Source organism: Ammospiza caudacuta, unplaced genomic scaffold (genome assembly GCF_027887145.1).
Source record: "Ammospiza caudacuta isolate bAmmCau1 unplaced genomic scaffold, bAmmCau1.pri scaffold_39, whole genome shotgun sequence".
NCBI lineage: Eukaryota > Metazoa > Chordata > Aves > Passeriformes > Passerellidae > Ammospiza > Ammospiza caudacuta.
The window spans coordinates 3,910,786-3,929,518 of record NW_026683124.1 but is presented as its reverse complement, the minus strand read 5'-3'; the positions used below and the strand labels follow the sequence as shown (position 1 = coordinate 3,929,518).

Here is an 18,733-nt window from a genome sequence, read left to right as displayed (position 1 = left end):
CTGGCAGATTTACCTGGGAGCAACCCTTGGATATACAGAATTTTGGAGGTGGAATTCCAATTTCAGACATGGACACCTGGAGGAGAAAGACGGTTCTTTTACATAAGAATGAAAGCAGGGAACACTGATATTTGAGGGGCAAACAAAAGGTGGCCATCAGAGGCCTAAGTCAGCCAGACCTCTCTGTTCTAATTGCTTTTGTATGAAAGCAACCCTTGGATATAGGGAATTTGGGAGGTGGAATCCCAATTTTGGCCATTTCTTTGTAGATAAGAACGACAGTTCTTTTTCATAGGAAGGAAAGCATGGAGCCCAAGTGTTTCAAAGCCAGAAGAGGAGACAGGTGGCTCCTGTCCTGGCTCCCAAGCCAGCCAGGCCTCATTGTCATGGCAACTTTTGTCATGGAGGGTCCTTGGATATCAGAGGAGAAATCTCACTTTTGACCTTGGACTCCTTGAGAAGAAGGATGGTTCTTTTCCAGAGGAAGGAAAGCATCGAGCCACAGTGTTTTGAGGCAGGTGAGGAACAGCTCCCAAGTGGCAAGGGCAGCTAGACCTGTCTGGCTTTCATTTGGGAGCAATCCTTGGATGTACAGAGTTTTGGAGGTAGAATTCCAGGTTTGGCTATGGGCACTGGGTCAGGATGGATGGATTTTACCAATAGGAAAGAAAAATGCCAAGTCTAAGTGTTTTTGAAGAAGATGAGAGGTGGCCACCCTTAGGCCAACACAGCCACACCTGTCTGTCCTGGCACCTTTTGTTTAGGGGCTATCCTTGGACATTGGGCATTTTGGAGGTGGAATCTCATATTTGGCTGTGGGTGCCTGGACAGGAAGACAAGTCCTTTTCATTAGGAAGGAAAGCACAGAGCCCCAGTGTTTCAGGGGCAGTTGAGTGCCAGGCCTCAGGAAGACAAGGCCAGCCAGATTTTTCAGTCCTGGCAGCTTTTGTCTGAAGCTGTCCTTGGATATTGGGAATTCTGGAGGCAGATTCTCAATTTTGGCCATGAGCACCTGGTCGAGATAGATGTTATTTTCCCCTCGGCAAGAAAAGCACATGGTCCCAGGGTTCCAAAGGCAGATGAGAGGTGGCCCCTGGGTGGCCAAGGCAGGCAGACCTGTCTCTTCTGGCAGATTTCATCTGAGAACAATCTGTGCATATACGGAAATGTGGAGGAGGAATTCAAGTTTGGCCCTGCTCCCCTGGAGGAGAAGGACAGTTCTCTCCCATAGGAAGGAAAGGCAAGAGCCCCAGTGCTTCAGGGGCTGATGAGAAGCAGCCCTCGACATGCCAAGGTCAGCCAGACCTGTCAGGTGATTGCTAGGAGGCCCAGCCAGCCAGACCTGTTCCATGTTCCCTTGGTTTCATGGGACACCACAGTGTCACAATGGTCTCCTTGGTTCCATGAGGCCCTGGAGTGTCACAATGTTCTCCTTGATTCTGTAGTGTCACAATGGCCCTGTGCTCCCATGAGGCCTTGCAATGTCACAATGGCTTCATGGTTCCACAAAGCCCTGATGTGTCACCATGGCCCCTCGGCTCCATGCGCCCTCGCTGTGTCACAGCGGCTCCTCTGTGACACTACGGGCTGCACAAGGTCGCCATGGACCCTTGGTTCCTTGGGGCCCCCAAGTTTCACAATGGTCTCCTTGATTCCATGAGGCACCACAGTGTCACCATGGCCCCTTGGTTCCATGAGGTTCCGTAGAGTCACTGTGGTGTCCTTGGACATGCATTGTCACAACTGACCCTTGGTTCCATGAGGTTCTGTAGTGTCACCGTGGTCGCTGTCAGAGGCTGGATGAGATCGATGTCCCGAGACACCTTGGGATGCTCGGAATGCCCGTGTGGGGCCAGGGCCGGGTCAGGTTTGTGGTGGAACAGAGCCCCGCCCCCAGCCCTGGTCTGGCAGAGCTGTCAATCACACAGCAGGGGCTGTGCTAACCCAGCTCTGATTAGCCCAGATGTTAATCAATCAATCACACACTAGCAGCTGGTGCCTACCCTGGCTCTGATTGGACAAGCAACTGGCAGTCCCACCCCAGGGGCAGGCCCATGAAGGCCCAGGGGGTTAACAGCTGGAGCACGAGGGCAGCCCATGGTCTGGATCCTGCCTTCTCCTGGGATTTCTCTGTTGGTGATGCTGGAACCCCAGCAGTTGGTACCTATGTGCGTCTCTTTCTATGGATCTTCTGTCTTTCTGTTGTTCTCTATTTCTTCCCCTTCTAATCCTACTTACCTGGAGCATTTTGGGGTAACTTCACATGTCAAGGATTAAAGGGTTTTAGGTTAAATGTGTGGGAATCCAAGGCACAGGGAATATTTCTCTGTCTGCTCTAAAGGTGTCCTGACCCCCAGAGAAACGCTGCCTTTAACCGTCCCCCATGGAGAGGACTTCCAGGACTTTGAGACAGATTAGAATTTACCAAAGTCCAAAATAGATTAGAGGGTAGTATAGCATGTGCCTTGGGTGAGAAATTTAGGTCTTGGGATTTTTAATATGATGTAGATAGGAAGCAAGATGGAGGAATTTGGATGTAGTCCATTTCATCTCCTTCATCTACTCCATGTTCTGCAGTGTTGGTGGCACAGGGTCATTGGTCGAGGAAAGCACAGTGTAGAGGTTATGTGGACAGTCAAGGGATGAGTAATTGGTAGATAAGTAGAAATAATATACATTTTAGGAGTTAATTGGTGAGACAACTTTAAAAGACCTTGAAACCGTACATTTTAGAGCCATTTTGAGGTGTTTATCCAGCATGTTTAGCCTGGTATGCAGAGCATGCAAAACTTTAGAGAGGATAACCATACACAAGAAGCTGAAGACCAAAAAAGTCCTGTGCTTCTCCTTTTACCTGGCACAGAACTGCTACAGGAGGGTTTCCCACATCCAGAGAGCGCCCACAAAGGCCGAATGTAAAACAAACATCAATAACTGGTCCTTGACAATATTTATAATAGGTTGTTTTTTCCATAAAGTTGTTTAATGAAGAATGTTGTCTTAATTAGCAATCATGTGAAATGTGTTGGTTAAATGACCAATGAGGTCCATGTGTAGCAAACTAAGGTATAAAAGAAGAGGATTGTAAAAAGGGTGGCTTTTAGCCCTTAGCCTTCTGATCTGAGTCTGTGTCATCTCTGATTCAACAATGACATTTGGGGATCTATGGGGGCTATTGGGAATCCTTTCTGCACCTTGTGACCCAACAGGAGCTTCTCTAATAAACTTTGCCTGAAGCTCCCACTGTGCCCATGACAGAAACCCCTGTGAGTGTCTGGGACATCCCGGCTCTTTGGCAGCCTGGGGACTCCTGGGATGTCACCGTGGAGCCCACGTGAGTGCCTGTGACAGATTGGTGCCTTTGCAGCCCAAGGTCCCCTGGGATGTCACCATGGAATGGCTGTGACTGCCTCTGACCACAGGGCTCTTTACCATCCCCAGAAAGCCATAGGGGTGTGTCCATGGAGCCCCTGTCTCTGCCTGTGACATTCCAGCCCTGGAACAGCCTGGAGACTCTTGGAAAGTCCCCAGGGAACCCCTGTGATGGCCTGTGACAAATCTGATCATTAGCAGGCAACCACCACCAGAACCCTGTTGCTATGGTCAGTTTCCATGGCAACCATCACCAGGACTCTGTTGCTATGGTCAGTTTCCATGGCAACCATCCCTAATCCCCTGTTGCTATGGCCAGTCCCTTGGCAGCTCCATGGAGACCCCATGCCAGGGGTGGTTGCCATGGACACCAGCTCAGGCCTGCAGCCAGAGCCCGTTGCCATGGCAACCATTTGCAGCCCCATCCCCAGGCTCATGGGATCCCAGAACCACAGAATTGGCTGAGCTGGCAGGGACCCATCAGGATCCTCCTTAAAAAGTTTGTTAAAATCACTGGAGGAAAGGGAGCAAATGTTACCAGCGAGACTGACAAGGTTCATTCACCCCATGGTGAGGAACACAAGGCTGCTGAAAGTCCCACAAGAAGCCCAGCTCAAGTAGCTGAATTTCCAAATAACTACTGAATTCCCAGGCTTGGGTTCCTTGCCAAATGTGAAAATCATTATTCTCTTCATCCCTGTCACCTTTGTGACAGCTACACAGAGCTTCCCCTTCCTTTTAATAATATCTGTATTGGGCTGAATTTGCCCTTTTCTTTTATTGGAACCTGCCAGCAGCTGAGCTGGAGCTGTGCAGGAACTGATGAAACTTGGGATTGCCACAGATTAGCTTCTATTGTCAGCCAGTGCTGCAGCGGCCACAGGGCAGAGGGGTGGGAAAGGGGGGTCCAGGGTGGGAGCAGAGGAATTGCCGGGGCCGAGTGCTGAGCACAGGGCTCAGCACACAGAGATGGTTTTGTTCTTGCTGAGCTCGCACTGAGCCAAGGCCTGTCCTGCCCCTCGTCCAGCCATGCTGGGGCGGGGCTGAGGGTGTGGTGGAGGTTGGGAGGGGACACAGCCAGGACAGGTGATCCTAACTGTCCTCAGGGATACCCCAGACCATAGGATATCATGATCAGTGTAAGAAGTGGGGGGAACAAGGAGGAAGGGGGGACATTTGAAGTGAGGGTTATTGTCTTTCCAGGTAACACTTAGGCAGGATGGGGCCTTGTTTCACTGGTGGACCGGGCCAGCACCAAAGAAACAGACACCAATATAATTAAAGAACAGTGTAATTTAAATAATGCACATTTGAAAAAACTTACAAAAGTATTTGGCCAGCAAAGCAAAAACTCTTTAGTAAATAATTCCAAAAGAGAAGATGTTAAATGAGTATCACACAACTCTGCATTTCTGGCTGCAGGCTCTGGAGATTCTATCTCTGCCTTCAATTATGGTTGCATTCCCTAATAAGTCCTGGTACCAAATTCTGCTTTCCAAGGCTGGAACAGTTTCTCAGGTTTAGCTGGGTATGTATTCAATTACCATCTGTTAAAGGTGGGGCAGTTATCATCTCTTAATTGAGCATTTTACTTTATCTCTTCCACAAGGAATCCTCCCACCAGGGAGATATCTTCTGTTAATGGCCCATTCGATGTCACCAATAAACATTACATCATCCCATTGTGAGAAGTTCCACCCAGAGGGAGGAGCCAAGCATTTCCACCTGGATATAATCTGAGGATGTGGACAACAGAGTCAGCCTTCTCCCACAGGATTCCCAGAAGAGCAGCTTTCAACTCCACTGGATCCCAGAGGAAGACCAGGGCGATTGACACCACCACTGGACCTTCAGAGGAAAACTCCACCCTTCTACAGGATCCCTGCTCCAACAGAACCACACCTGTCACTCCAGGAGCACTGCAACCACGATTTAACGGGAGTGCTCCCAACACTCTGACCCAGAGGGGGTCAGGTTGTATTCTGACTCTGTAGGTAGTTTTTTAGTACTATTGCATTTATATTTTTAATTTTCCTACTGATGAACTGTTATTCCTATTCCTATTGATTTTGCTTGACAGCCCCTTATTTTGAAAATTGTAATTTCGAGGGAGGGGATTAACATTTTCCATTTCAAGGGAGTCTCCTGCCTTCCTTAGCAGACACCTGCCTTTTCAAACTGACACAATGCCCCGGGACACCCAGGCAGGCAAGGGGGAAGCCAGTGCCCCGTTCCCCCTCTCTCATGCTCCACCTCCCAGCCCAGCACTGCCCCTGACTGCAGGACAACACTGCTGCCAATGCCGTCCTGCTGGGGATACACTGGGGGGATCTCCTTCCCCTTCCCTCTGGCACGGAGGCAAATCCCATCCTCTCCTTGTCCTTCCTCCCCCAGACAAGAAGCTGAGGATGGAGACCAGGGAGGACAAATCTCCTTGGCAGACCCTTGTGGAAGAGGCTCTTTTTAGTGACTCCACATTGCAGAATTCCAATGGGGAGGAAAATCCAGAGAGATCCTGCAGGAGGATGGGCTCCAAAGCCAGCCCAGGGTGCTCTGAGGAGGAAAGACCCACCCTGAGCCAGGAAGGTGGACAGAGCTTCAACCAGAGCTCCGAGCTGGTGGTCCATGAGCAGCTTCACAATGGGGAGAAGCCCCACAAGTTCTCGCAGTGTGGGAGAGCTTCAGGCAGAGCAGCACCCTGATCAGCCACCAGATGATCCACATCGGGGAATGGTCCTACGAGTGTGGGGAGTGCGGGAAGGGCTTCAGCTGCACCTCCCATCCTCATCACCCACAAACGCAACCACACTGAGGAGAGGCTCTACGAGTGTCCCCAGTGTCAGAAGAGGTTTCACACCAGCTCTGGCCTCCTCCAGCACCAGCGGATTCACATGGAGCAGAGGCCCTTCTGCTGCCCTGAATGTGGGAAGTGCTTCATGTGCAACTCCCACCTCATCAGGCACCAGTGCATCCACACTGGGGAGAGGCCTTATGAGTGTGGGGAATATGGGAAGAGCTCCAGTCAGAAGTCTCTCTTCAACTGCCACCAGAGGATCCACACTGGGGAATGGCCATACAAGTGTGGGGAATGTGGGATGACCTGTAGTACGAGGCCCCATCTGATCATCCATCAAATGATCCACACTGGGGAGAGGCCCTACGAGTGTCCCCAGTGTGGGAAGAGCTTCACCCAGAGCTCTCACTTGACCAGACACCAACAGAGGCACCAGCAGAAAAATCCTTACAAATGCCCCAACTGCAGGAAGAGCTTCATGCACTGGTCCAGCTTTATTCCCCATTGGAGACCCCACATTTGTCAGAGCCTTGGTGATCCATGTTCCCTGTGATCCATGCTGGGAAGACACCTTTTGTACCTTCTGTTGCGCCTGCCAATGACTGTCACCAATATTTTTTCATAAAAATCCTTTCTTTGGGATTTTTTCCTCCTCTGGGAAGCTGAGGCCCCAGAAGTAGAATGTAAACAATTATTATCTGCTGCTGTGGAATGCAACAGGTGCATCTGTGATTGGTCTTCTGTGAGTCTTTGGATTTACTGACCAGTCACAGGAGAGCTTTCTTGCTTTCTGCCTGGACACAAACTTTGTGGATTCATTCCTATGCTATTCTTAGCTTAGCAGCTTCTGAACTTTTCTCTCTATTCCCTTTAGTATAGTAATAATGTAATATATATCATAAATTAATAAATCCAGCCTTCTGATCATGAAGCCAAGATTCTCGTCTATCTCTCTCACCCGGAGGAACTTTTGCAAAGCCATGCAACAAATGACATGATGTGGGATTGGAGAACATGAGGGTCTGGCCATGGCCCTGTCATTACATTCACTCCCACCTCAGGTTATTGCCAGGGGCAGGAAAGCGACTCTCTCTCCCTGAGGAGAAGGGTGTCCTTTCCAGGCAGGGGAAAATACATTGCCAGGAAGAATCAGTTGTTGATGTTGTAGTTTTCTCTGTAAAAGTTTTACTTATCCATTCTGTTATCAGTATTGCTTCTGTTCCTGTTTGGTTCTTATCTCGTTGCTGTTCCACATAAATTGTTCCTATCCCAGCCCGCGATCTTTGCCTTTTGTGCTTTCCCTGGGAGGCAGGAGGGCAGCGAGGGCAGCGCAGTTTTAGCAGGAGCAGGAAATTGGGGAATCCCATTCCTGAACCCCGGCCCGTGGAAACCGAGCATCCCAGCTGGTCCCAGCCCTGGTGGCCATGGCAACAGCCTTGGGAGCGGGTCCCTGGCTGGGGCTGTGGGAACCTCTTCCCTCTGGTGCCCAGGGACAGGAGTGGAGGGAACGGCTTCAGCTGAGTCGGGGCAGGCTCCGGTTGGATGTCAGGAAAAGGTTTTTGCCCAGAGGCTGCTGGGGCCCTGCCCAGACTCCCCAGGGAAGGGTCCCAGCTCCAGGGCTCTCTGAGCTCCAGCAGCGTTTGGACAGCGCTGCCAGGCCCAGGCTGGCATTGTTGGGGTGTCCTGTGCAGGGCCAGCAGTTGGACTGGAGGATCCTGATGGGTCCCTCCCAGCTCAGCCAATTCTGTGGTTCTGGGATCCCATGAGCCTGGGGATGGGGCTGCCAATGGTTGCCATGGCAACAGGCTCTGGCTGCAGGCCTGAGCTGGTGTCCATGGCAACCACCCCTGGCATGGGGTCTCCATGGCAGCATGGAGCTGCTAAGGGACTGACCATAGCAACAGGGAGCTGGTGATGGTTGCCATGGAAATTGACCATAGCAACAGGGCCTGGTGATGGTTGCCTGCTAAGGATCAGATTTGTCACAGGCCCTCAGAGAGGTTCCATGGGGACTTTCCTGGAGTCTTCAGGCTGTTCCAGAGCTGGAATGTCACAGGCACAGACAGGGGCTCCATGGACACCTCCCAGGGCTTTCTGGGGATGGTAAAGAGCCCTGTGGTCAGAGGCAGTCACAGCCATTCCATGGTGACATCCCAGGGGACCTTGGGCTACAAAGGCACCGATCTGTCACAGGCACTCACGGGGGCTCCACGGTGACATCCCAGGAGTGCCCAGGCTGCCAAAGAGCCGGGCTGTCCCAGACACTCACAGGGGATCTTGTCATGGGTACAAAGGGAGCTTCAGGCAAAAGCTTTATTTCTTTATTGGAGAAACTCCTCCTGATATGTGAGGTGCAGATATTCCACGAAACAGCCACCACGGATCCTCAAACTCATGCAGGGCCCCTAGACGTCTAAAATTCCTTCTATGAGAGGAGACTGGGAACGGCTGTATCCAATCCAAGCTCCAGTCTTTGTCAAAGGTGTAAAAGATTGGACATATGAATTGAACTTAAATGCTATTTGTCCCACAGGATTAATCATAGAATACCCGATAAATTTCTATAAATACAGCTCTGATTTTTTCTGATCATGATTAGACGGAATGGTTCATTTACACCACAGAGTAAATGAAAAAAATGAGTTATTGCTGCAGTCTTAGGTGGTCTGGATACAATCTTCCCCGAGTGTCTTGTGCCAATGGGTAGGAACCATGAGAGCACCAGCACACAGACACAAACACAGAAACAAACACAGACATACAGACACACAGACACATACACACACACACACACACACACACACACACACACACACACACAGAGAAATGCTGAAAGTGTCCAGAGGCCAAAGAGAAAGGATTGTCCAGGGTGTAAATGGAGGGAAAGAGGGTGCAATGGAGAGCACCAGAGATCCAATGGTCTGAGGGCTCAGGGGTGGTACACTGGTAAGGGACCAGTAGGGAATGCCAGGGTAGATGGACAGGGTTACACACCAATGGGAAGGGAGAACTCACCAGAACATGAACATATAAGTGTAAAAGGGGTAGAGAAGGCCAATGGAGAGGACAGAACTGGGACAAATTTACATAGTGCTGCAGAACACCATGGGGAAGTCTTTTTTCTCATGCTGAGCTGTGAGGAGTGCCCAGAGCCTGTGATGTGTCTTTCCAGGGCATTGCTACTGCCTTTTCCCTGGTAGGCTCACAGGTTTGCACAGTTGTGCAGTGTCACAATGATCTCCTTGGTTCTGCAGCCCTGCTGTGGCTGCTGCGTAACAATGGACCTGTGATACTGTGAGGCTCCATAGTGTCACCAGGGTCCCTTTGGTTACACAAGGCCCTGCTGGGACATGAGGGACCCTTGGTTCCATGAGGTGCCTGGCTTCCCACAGCCCCTCACGAACCCGTAAGGCCTCTCCGAGTTCCCCATGGCCCCTCATGGCCTCTCAAGGCCCTTCATGGTGCTTCATGACTGATGGCCCCTCAAATCCCCTCACAGCCCCTCTCAGCCTCAGGGCCGGGGCTCCACCCAAGGCAGGAGAACAGGTTGGGCCCTACTTGTTCTGCTTTCATTTCAGTCCCTTCACAGCCATGAGTGCAGAAAGGCTGAAATGGAGCCTTTCCCCACCATTTCCCTCGGGGTTACCTACAGGCTGAAGCTCTGTGCTGGCGCTGGTCCCAGCACCACCATCCCTGCAGCCACCAGGCCTTTGCTGTCCCCCCGTTTCCATTCCCTGTCCCCGAGTCCCGCCCGGCTCTGGCAGCAGCAGCAGCCGCAGTGCAGGGGGCGCCGGCCCGGCCCAGCCAGGGCTCCCGGCCAGGAGCAGCAGCAGCGCCGGCCCCTTCCCGCCTGCTCCTGCCTGGACTCCCAAGGGCTTTTTCCAGCTCAGTTCTGGAGCAGAGCAACCAGCACCCACACACAGCCCTGACTGCTCAGGGCCCGCCTGTGCTGCCCCGAGCCAGCCCTCAGAGGAAGAAAGAATTGGGTTCCAGCGCTGTTTTCAGCTCTGTTTGACTCACCCTGAGGTGACAGGAGGAGGCTGCTGGTGCCTCTGCCTTGGGAATTGCAGATCATGGCTGCTCTTGGCCCTCTTCTGCTTGCAACCTGAATTTTATCCATAAAAATGCAAGTGCCTCTTTCAGTTGGTGCTACCCACGGTGCTTTCATGACAGTGAAGTCAGTATTTTTGTCGCAGGCATAAAGATCAGCAGATACTGGAATGCTCACCAGCGCCTGAACACTAAGATGAGGGGAATTATAGCCACACAGGCCACATTTGCAGGGCTCAAACAGAGCACTGTTGCTGGCACTGTTGAAATAGAATAAGCTGACAGAGGCTGTCACAGAATTCACCTCCGCAGTGTGGAGTTAAATTAAAAAATCAACCAGGAGAAGCAGAAACCAGAACTTCTTCATTGCTCCTTCCCAGAAGCAGGAAACGCAGATGCCCAGAGGTGTTTTGCACTGCTGCTGCCCCCAGTTTGAGCCCAGTCCCAACATTAACCTGACCCCAGCCCAGGGAGCTCAGCGCACACGGGGCCAGGCCCAGAGCCCTGGGCCCAGCTGCCCATTGCGGGGCAGCGGCGCAGACGGAATGTCCTGCAGCCCAAACCTCCTGCTCCTGCCACACAGCACCAGCCTTCTCCCCCTCCTCCTCCTCTCCCAGCACGGCACAAATTCCAGCTCGGAGGAGGCTTCCCCAGACAGTGCTCTGGCTCCTGTTCCAGTTGAATGTCCCTGCAGAGAAACAGGGCATCTTTCAGCCACTTCCACAAGCTCAGGCTTCACACTTCATGGGGTATCTGGGATGCAAATGGCTTTGTTAAGAAAGCCAAAGGCCAACGGAATGGATTATAGATTACTGAAAAAAAGTCACCCATCTTCCAGGCAAGGTTTACCAAGGCATTTCTTGCATTTCTTCTTTTCAGATTCTTTCAGTTGGCTGCTCTGGGAAGTCCAGCTTGTACTGGTGCTTATCATTAGCTGATTGTGCTCTTGATTTACGCAGCAAGACACCAAATGTGGAATCATCTATATGGAACTGTTATGAATGATCAATCGAAAGCCAAATTATAAAAAATCTGAAAAGATTTCTTTATCATTTTCCGCTACTAAAATATGGTCTTCAAAACTGTAAGGTTTTCTGTGTTGCTGTTTAGGTGGCCTGGAAAGGCCCAGGGATGGCCTTGGAGAGCCGACGCTTCAAAGGACGAGGAGAGACTTCTGATCTTGTCTCGGTCTTGGTGTTTATTAATTGTTTATCTAAAAGATTTTCTTTCAGCCCGACAGAGGTCTGCACAGCAAGTCAGCCATGGGCACACTGCCGAAGCCCCCGGGCGGTCACTTATCTTTATACCCTAAGTTACGTGTACAATATTTATCATTTTACTCCAATACCTTCTACCCTTATTAACCGGTGCACTTTTAGTAATGACCAATCCCAAAGTGCCACCACCACCACAGAAGATGGAGGCCAAGAAGAAGAAGAAGAAGGACAGGACACGCCCCAATTCCTCCATCTTACTTCTCTAGACCCCCCTGTACCAAAATCCTAAACCCTGTGTTTTACACTTTAACTAACTTATCCCTTCACCATTCACCCAGTGAATTCCTCCCAGTCCTCATACAGGTCTCATCTCCTGTGTAGGATCAAAATCCTGCCACCAGACACTTCTGGCAACATTCCAGGATTCCCGAGCCCCCCAAGGGTGGTCTCGGCCTCTCTGCACATCCATCCTGAGGTGCTGAGATCCCACATCTCCCCCTTCTGTTTGCACCAGGAAGACCTCTTTTGTTATCCAATTCATAGCGTGTTTTAAACATGCAAATATGCATGGGACGACAAGTATGAGGAATAGGAGAATTATTAAAACATAGAACCCTACTCTTAAAATTCCTCTCCAAATGGGAGAGATGTCAAAGAAGTCTACCATACATTTTGCTTTGGCTGACTAATAGGTAAATTACCCCCATTGCTTATTTCAATGAATGAAAGAATGATGCACATAAGCATCATGAAACTCATGGCTTCACTTTTGTGTGACATCATTGCTTTGCTTTTCATTCAGGACCTTAACAGAGAATTCCCCCAAAGTCCTTAGTTCCTATTTATTTCTCTTCCGAGTCGTCTTGGCAATCTGAGTCTCGACTCCTGTCTGAGTACTCGTCTCTTTGTTTTTCTTGGATCTTTGTTTCTGGGATCCGCGTTTTCATGTTCTCGCACTCGAAATGGTTTCACGTGTCGTGCTGCCACCCACGTCTCGATCTGTGGAGATACAAGCGAAAGCCTTGCCCCCCACTAGGTGGCGCTGTCACCGGCTTCCCCAGCTCGGATGACAGCATGAGCTCGACTGCCCCTGTCCTGTCGACTGCCGTGTTCGTGATCTCGTTTGAGACCGTGTCTGCTTGGCTTTTAATTCAGCTGGAAATGGAGCTTGAACACCAGAACGTCTCCCTTGAAGGGAAGGGACTGGGACTCCGAGGGTTATACCAGAGGCATCAAGTCTGAGGAGGGTGTGGAGCCGCTGGGACATAGGATCCCGAGCACGGCCCCTCCTCGCCCGAGATGTCACTCTCTCCCCCTCGTTCCACCTCCGAATCTCCTCCCCTCGGTCTGTCCCGACTCTGTCTCCTCTCCCTCTGACGTTGTGTCCCTGGCTCCTCCCGCCGGTGTGTACAGCCCGCCCCCCGCCGGCACCCGGGCCCGCCCCGCAATTCGAGCCGACTTTGCTCCCGGGTTACTCTGCCGGCCGGCCGGAGCGGCCGCCACCCCCCGGCGCCGCGCTGATAAAAGCCGCGTCTGCACTCATGTCTCCCTTTTCTGTCTCTTCACCCGCGCTCCCCGCCAGCTCCGTCGCTGCCGCGCCGTGCCCCCCGCGGGAAACGCCTCCCCCCCCGATCCCTTCTCTTCCCCTTGCACCCCCCCCTCCGATCCTGACTCCCTTGTATTCTCCAGAGTTTTAGGACGCTTTAGGAGCTTCCTGGGGTTTCTGGGTTTTGGGACCGGGGCTTTAATATTATTTCCTGCTCTCTTTTCTCGAGAGCCCTTTCCCCTGGCTTCTTGAGGCCAGAACTAATTAAAATTTTTTCTTTTTTTTTTTTTTCTCCTGGAGCTTTGCTCCCCACCCTCCTTCTGAGGGTGCCGGCAACTTTTCGTTGCTCTCCCAGTCTTTTCGACTGTACAGAAATGCCTTTCTAGCATCAATCTTGCCGGCGAGAGCAGCTTTAACGCTGTCTCGTCCTTCTTTGTTGCTAAAAAATATAAGTGCCTATTAATTTCCTGCCAAAACCCCACTTCAAATAGCAGGCATGTTTCGGCCAGTGGGTAATTAAGCCTTGCCCACAACAACAGCTGTTTTAATTCTTTCTTTTGAGATCCTTTCTGTATATGTTTGAGCCACGCCTTGTAAGGCGGACAAAATTTCCCATTGTTTTTTGGGAGAGTGTGCAATTATGTTCTTATTTTTTGACCTTCTCACCGAATCTGTCGTCAGAGCTGTCCGAAGGCTCCCGTCTCTGTCCAGCAGGTCACAGGAGAAGGAATCCAGAGGCGCCTTCTGGTTCCGATCCGGGCTGCTCTGCGAACTGCCTTCGGCAGAAGCTGAGAGATGGAATTCTCAGTGACTGCTGTTTTTTTGCAGACTCTTCTGGCTGTTTGTTTTTTTTTTTTTTTTTTTTCTTCTTTTCTTCTTTCTTCTTTTCCTTTTTTTTTTTCTCAGGCTTCTCTCCTCAGGAGCTGCCCTCTCGGCTCTTCAGCTCTTTAGCTCTTCAGCTCTTCAGCTCTTCAGGGCTGATCCCCCCCCGAAAGGGTTGGTGGGGGGTGCCCACGCAGCGAACGCCACTTGTAAATTTCCTGGCGTTCTTCTTTTCGCTGCTGATTTATTACCGGAGATAGTTAGCTCAGGGAATGCCATTTTTGCTCTGTTTCTCGGCTGTTTAGGCTGTTTAGGTTTTCTGCTGTTTTAGGTGTTCTGGAATTCTCAAGGATGTCCTTGGCGAGCCGACGCTTCAAAGGACGAGGAGAGACTTCTGATCTTGTCTCGGTCTTGGTGTTTATTAATTGTTTATCTAAAAGATTTTCTTTCAGCCCGACAGAGGTCTGCACAGCAAGTCAGCCATGGGCACACTGCCGAAGCCCCCGGGCGGTCACTTATCTTTATACCCTAAGTTACGTGTACAATATTTATCATTTTTCTCCAATACTTTCTACTCTTATTAACCTGTGCACTTCTAGTAACAACCAATCCCCAAGTGCCACCACCACCACAGAAGATGGAGGCCAAGAAGAAGAAGAAGAAGGACAGGACACGCCCCAATTCCTCCATCTTACTTCTTTAGACCCCCCTGTACCAAAATCCTAAACCCTGTGTTTTACACTTTAACTAACTTATCCCTTCACCATTCACCCAGTGGAATCCTCCCAGTCCTCATACAGGTCTCATCTCCTGTGTAGGATCAAAATCCTGCCACCAGACACTTCTGGCAACATTCCAGGATTCCCGAGCCCCCCAAGGGTGGTCTCGGCCTCTCTGCACCTCCATCCTGAGGTGCTGAGATCCCACAAAGGAGTAGATGGTAAAAAGGGCTAATCCTCCCCCAGTACAGATATCTAAGTGGCCAATAAAGTACAACTCTCCCTTCTTGTTCCCTGCAGGAGAAACAGCACTGTCGAAGGAAGGAGACCCAGACATCCGTTGATCATCATAGGCCCAATTTTATTGATCAGTACGGCGAGTTAAATACAGTTAATAATAAGCTTCATTTATATTGCAAAAGTTGAGCTCAGGATTGGTCAGCTTACATATCAGCATCTACGCCTACTTCTACATTCCTATGGTTCTGCTTTTGATACTTTTCACATATTCTCAGGATATATTCAGGAATATCTCTACTCCCTTTCCTCATGTTGCAGCAAGGTCACTGCTGACCTTTCCTTTTAGCTTGCTGACTGCTGGCTTTTCTCTTTCAGCTTAACCAGCGGCATTATTTCAGCGTGGCCTTTCTCAGCTAACCAATTATTAATAAATCTCTCCACATTTCCCCCGTTTTCTTCTTGCGCAAGGAGATTAGTTTGCCATGTTTTTGCTATTGTACGGCTAACCATGTTTTGAATACAGTTAAAGATACAAGGCAAAATAAGCAAAAACAGTAAGATTACACCCAGCAGGCCTATAGCATAGATCACAAGGTTCCTCAGCCACGGTCCAAGTCCTAAGCCTTTAAGCCATTCGTCAATTCCTAAACCGTCTTCTTCCTTAAGTTTGTGAAGTCCCTGTTGCAATTCTTTTATCTTAGAGTGAATGGACACCGAATGATCAGACAGATTCATGCAACACATTCCCTCAAACTCTTCACATCCATGCCCTTGTGCTAAGAGCAAAAAATCTACAGCAGCTCTATTCTGCAAAACAGCATGGTTAACACTTTGCACATCTGCAGTTAACATGTCTAGAATTTGTGATGTCTTGTTCAACTCATCCCTTGCCCAGCATCCTAATTGTTTTGCTAAATTCATAGCTTTATTGGCAGATCCTCCTGGCAAGATAGTTGAAACCACCACCTGTTGGAATGTGCCCCAAAACCGTGGATCTCCTATCTTGCTGCAGTCTAAGTCATGTATGCTACGTTTTTTCCTGTTTGAATTTTGACTCAGCTGCATTAGCAAGGACACATTAGGGTGAAACAGTGACAATTTTCCCAAATAACAGGGTCCACCCTGTGGTTTAGCTGGTATACCATTCCATGCCCTGTCTCCACAAATCAAAAATATTCCTGTGGGTAATTTCATTGGTGCTGTGATATTTGTGCCGTTACATTGATTGTAATGCTGTGGAGAGAATTCACTCACATTCAGGGATGAATCTAGGGTGGCCCATGTTTCTTTAGGTTGGTTTAAATTCTGAGCACCCAAAAGTCTGAAGCTAAACCATCCACCAGCTGTAGTGTTAGATACGCTGGCATTTGTACTTCCAAAAAGATCCAGTTCCTCAGGAGGAGAATGCAAAGAGGTGTTAAGTGATTGGATTAGTAAGCATTGACGATAGCCATCACTCTGACCTGCAGTATACCCTTGTTGCACTGGCAATGTGATGTTTGACATGTTAGACATACATAAGGTTTGGTTGTTTATCAAACTGCAAAATTCTCCAGGAGACCACACCGGAAGTCCCACCAGGCATGTTCGAAATGGGTTAGTGACTCCTCCAAGACTAAGTGATGATTGGTTAGTTTGATTAGCAAGTGTCACCCATAAATTTTCCCTTGGTTGACTAAAGTGTGTTATTCCTACTGCTTCACTTGCTACAGCATTGAGCAGTATAACAAGAACAAACCTCATTTTTCTTTCTGCTTGCTTTGCTTCTCCCTTTCTTCCTTCTGCTTGCGTTGTTTTTCCTTTCTTCGCTGTCTTTTCCCTGGTTTGTTAGATTGTCTATTGTAAGGCTGAGTTAATTTTTGAATATACTGATCTAATTCTAAATCAGCATCCTTGCTCACAGGTATAGCATGAGATAAGTTTGAAGGCAAATCAGCTTTACAGCGAGCTGCTATGATGCGTGAGGCTTTAGTAATTTCAAATACTCTAAGGTTTTCCTGCAACTTCCACCTAAGATATGCTATAACCACTTGTTCTGCAGTCTCAAAAAGCTGTAATCCTGTCCGTCCTGGCAGGCCAGTACTTTGTTCAAGAGCTCTAACCCAGAAATAATTTCGAATCCACTTTCCAGAACAAGGTTTACACCATAAATAATCTATTGACCTCTGTGAATACCAATAAACCTGATTACAATCTGCACAATGCAAAGCTACCCATGCATAGCATTTATCATTATCCCTTTTGCAAACGTAACAAGGAAGTGAATATAAGTAAGGACCAGTATGAAATTGTGGTTCTTCAATCCAAAGCAACTAATTCAATGGTGGTGATCGCAAAGCCTCTTCTGCCTTTTTACTATATGAGGCTAACAGCTCAAGGTCTCTCTTTAACACAAGACGTATCTTATTTCGTAATCGTAGTTCTTGTTCGTTACCCTCCTCAACAACTATATCTTCCCGAGGGTCCCACCACTGTAAAAGTGTTCTAATCATAGAAAATTAATTAGCAATCACTGATACCCTTATTCAAATGAGACCCTTCCCCTTTTGCCTTCTTTTTCTTATCTGTCTTTAATCTTGCTGCTCCTGATCTCACTGGTCCTGCCACTTGCAAACTCAATTTTTGCAATTTGTCAATGCAGCAATCTAATGCTCTATCAGGATCTTCTTTGAAGGGTCTTACAATTGAATGCTGTGTTAAAGGCACTAATTTCTTACACCTTATAGAAACTATATGTGATTTACTTTGAACTTTAATTCTATTCACAATACATTGTAGTTCTCATTGATAATAAGCAAGAATTTTCTGTTCAGGAGACTCATAAAGATTTAAAGCTATATATGCATTTTGCCTTGTTTGTCTCTTTAATTCATCTTGCCAACTTTTACCCCACGTGTGCTCTTGTTCACAAGTATGACACTACAAATCCTACAATAGTGATTGTTCTATCCAAAAAGTTCTTTCACAACCTCCACAACGTAGAGTTATTTAGGCAGCACAATGTGGATTGTAACAGTCAAGACAATGTAGTTTCGCTGGATTCGTTAAATGAAAAGTTGATAATGAGTCAATAAAACTAATCAGCTCCTGGGCTGTCCGATAGTGACGTGTCAGTGCTCTGTCCAACGCTTCTGAGTACCCTTTCAATTGTAACAGTAGTGGTTGTAGGACTAGAAGCAGTTTCTTCTCCAGTCGCTCTCTGTCCTCCTCCGTAAGGCGATCCACCAGAGGCTGCATCAAAAACAGGTTTAGTCCACTTAGCAGGCACCCACAAAGGCCCTGTAGGTGAGGAAACACAAAGATACTCTCGACCCCAATATAATACTTTTGCAGGTTTTTCCCATAATCCTGTACTCGGGTTCTTATACTTAACCTAGACCTCTGTTTCCTTAGTATTTTCTTGACCTGACTTCGGATGATGTTTCATTGCAGGGGGGGTATCATCTTCCTCAAAAATGCATAAATGGTTAATCACATACAAAACTTTAGCCAAACATGCTTGTGGATCTGCCAAATCTTGATGTTTTTCAATATACTGCTTTAGGGTACCGTTTGCTCTTTCTACTATTGCTTGTCCAGTGGGAGAGTGTGGAATACCTGTCACGTGCTTAACAGACTACTGATTCAAAAATTTCCGAACCCTAGCACTTACATAAGCTGGACCATTATCGGTTTTAATACTCTTTGGAACTCTTATAACAGCAAAACAACTTAACAGGTGTCTGATAACATGTGTAGCTTTCTCTCCTGCCTGAGCCGTAGCCCATATGTAATGACTATATGTATCTATGGTGACGTGCACATGCTTGACTTTACCAAATCTGGCTATGTGTGTAACATCCATTTGCCATTTCTCATTTATTTCTAAACCTCGAGGATTTACTCCGATGCCTAGACCTATCTCACCATTATGATAACTACATGTTGGACATGCTCTGACAATGGCTTTGGCTTCTGACAAACTCAGCTCAAA

At 48.6% G+C, this 18,733-nt stretch overlaps 1 pseudogene; it reads left to right on the top strand.

The window, feature by feature from the left end:
• Positions 1-1,838: 1,838 nt before the first annotated feature.
• LOC131571845 (zinc finger protein 239-like) lies at positions 1,839-6,719 on the top strand (annotated as a pseudogene).
• Positions 6,720-18,733: the final 12,014 nt, after the last annotated feature.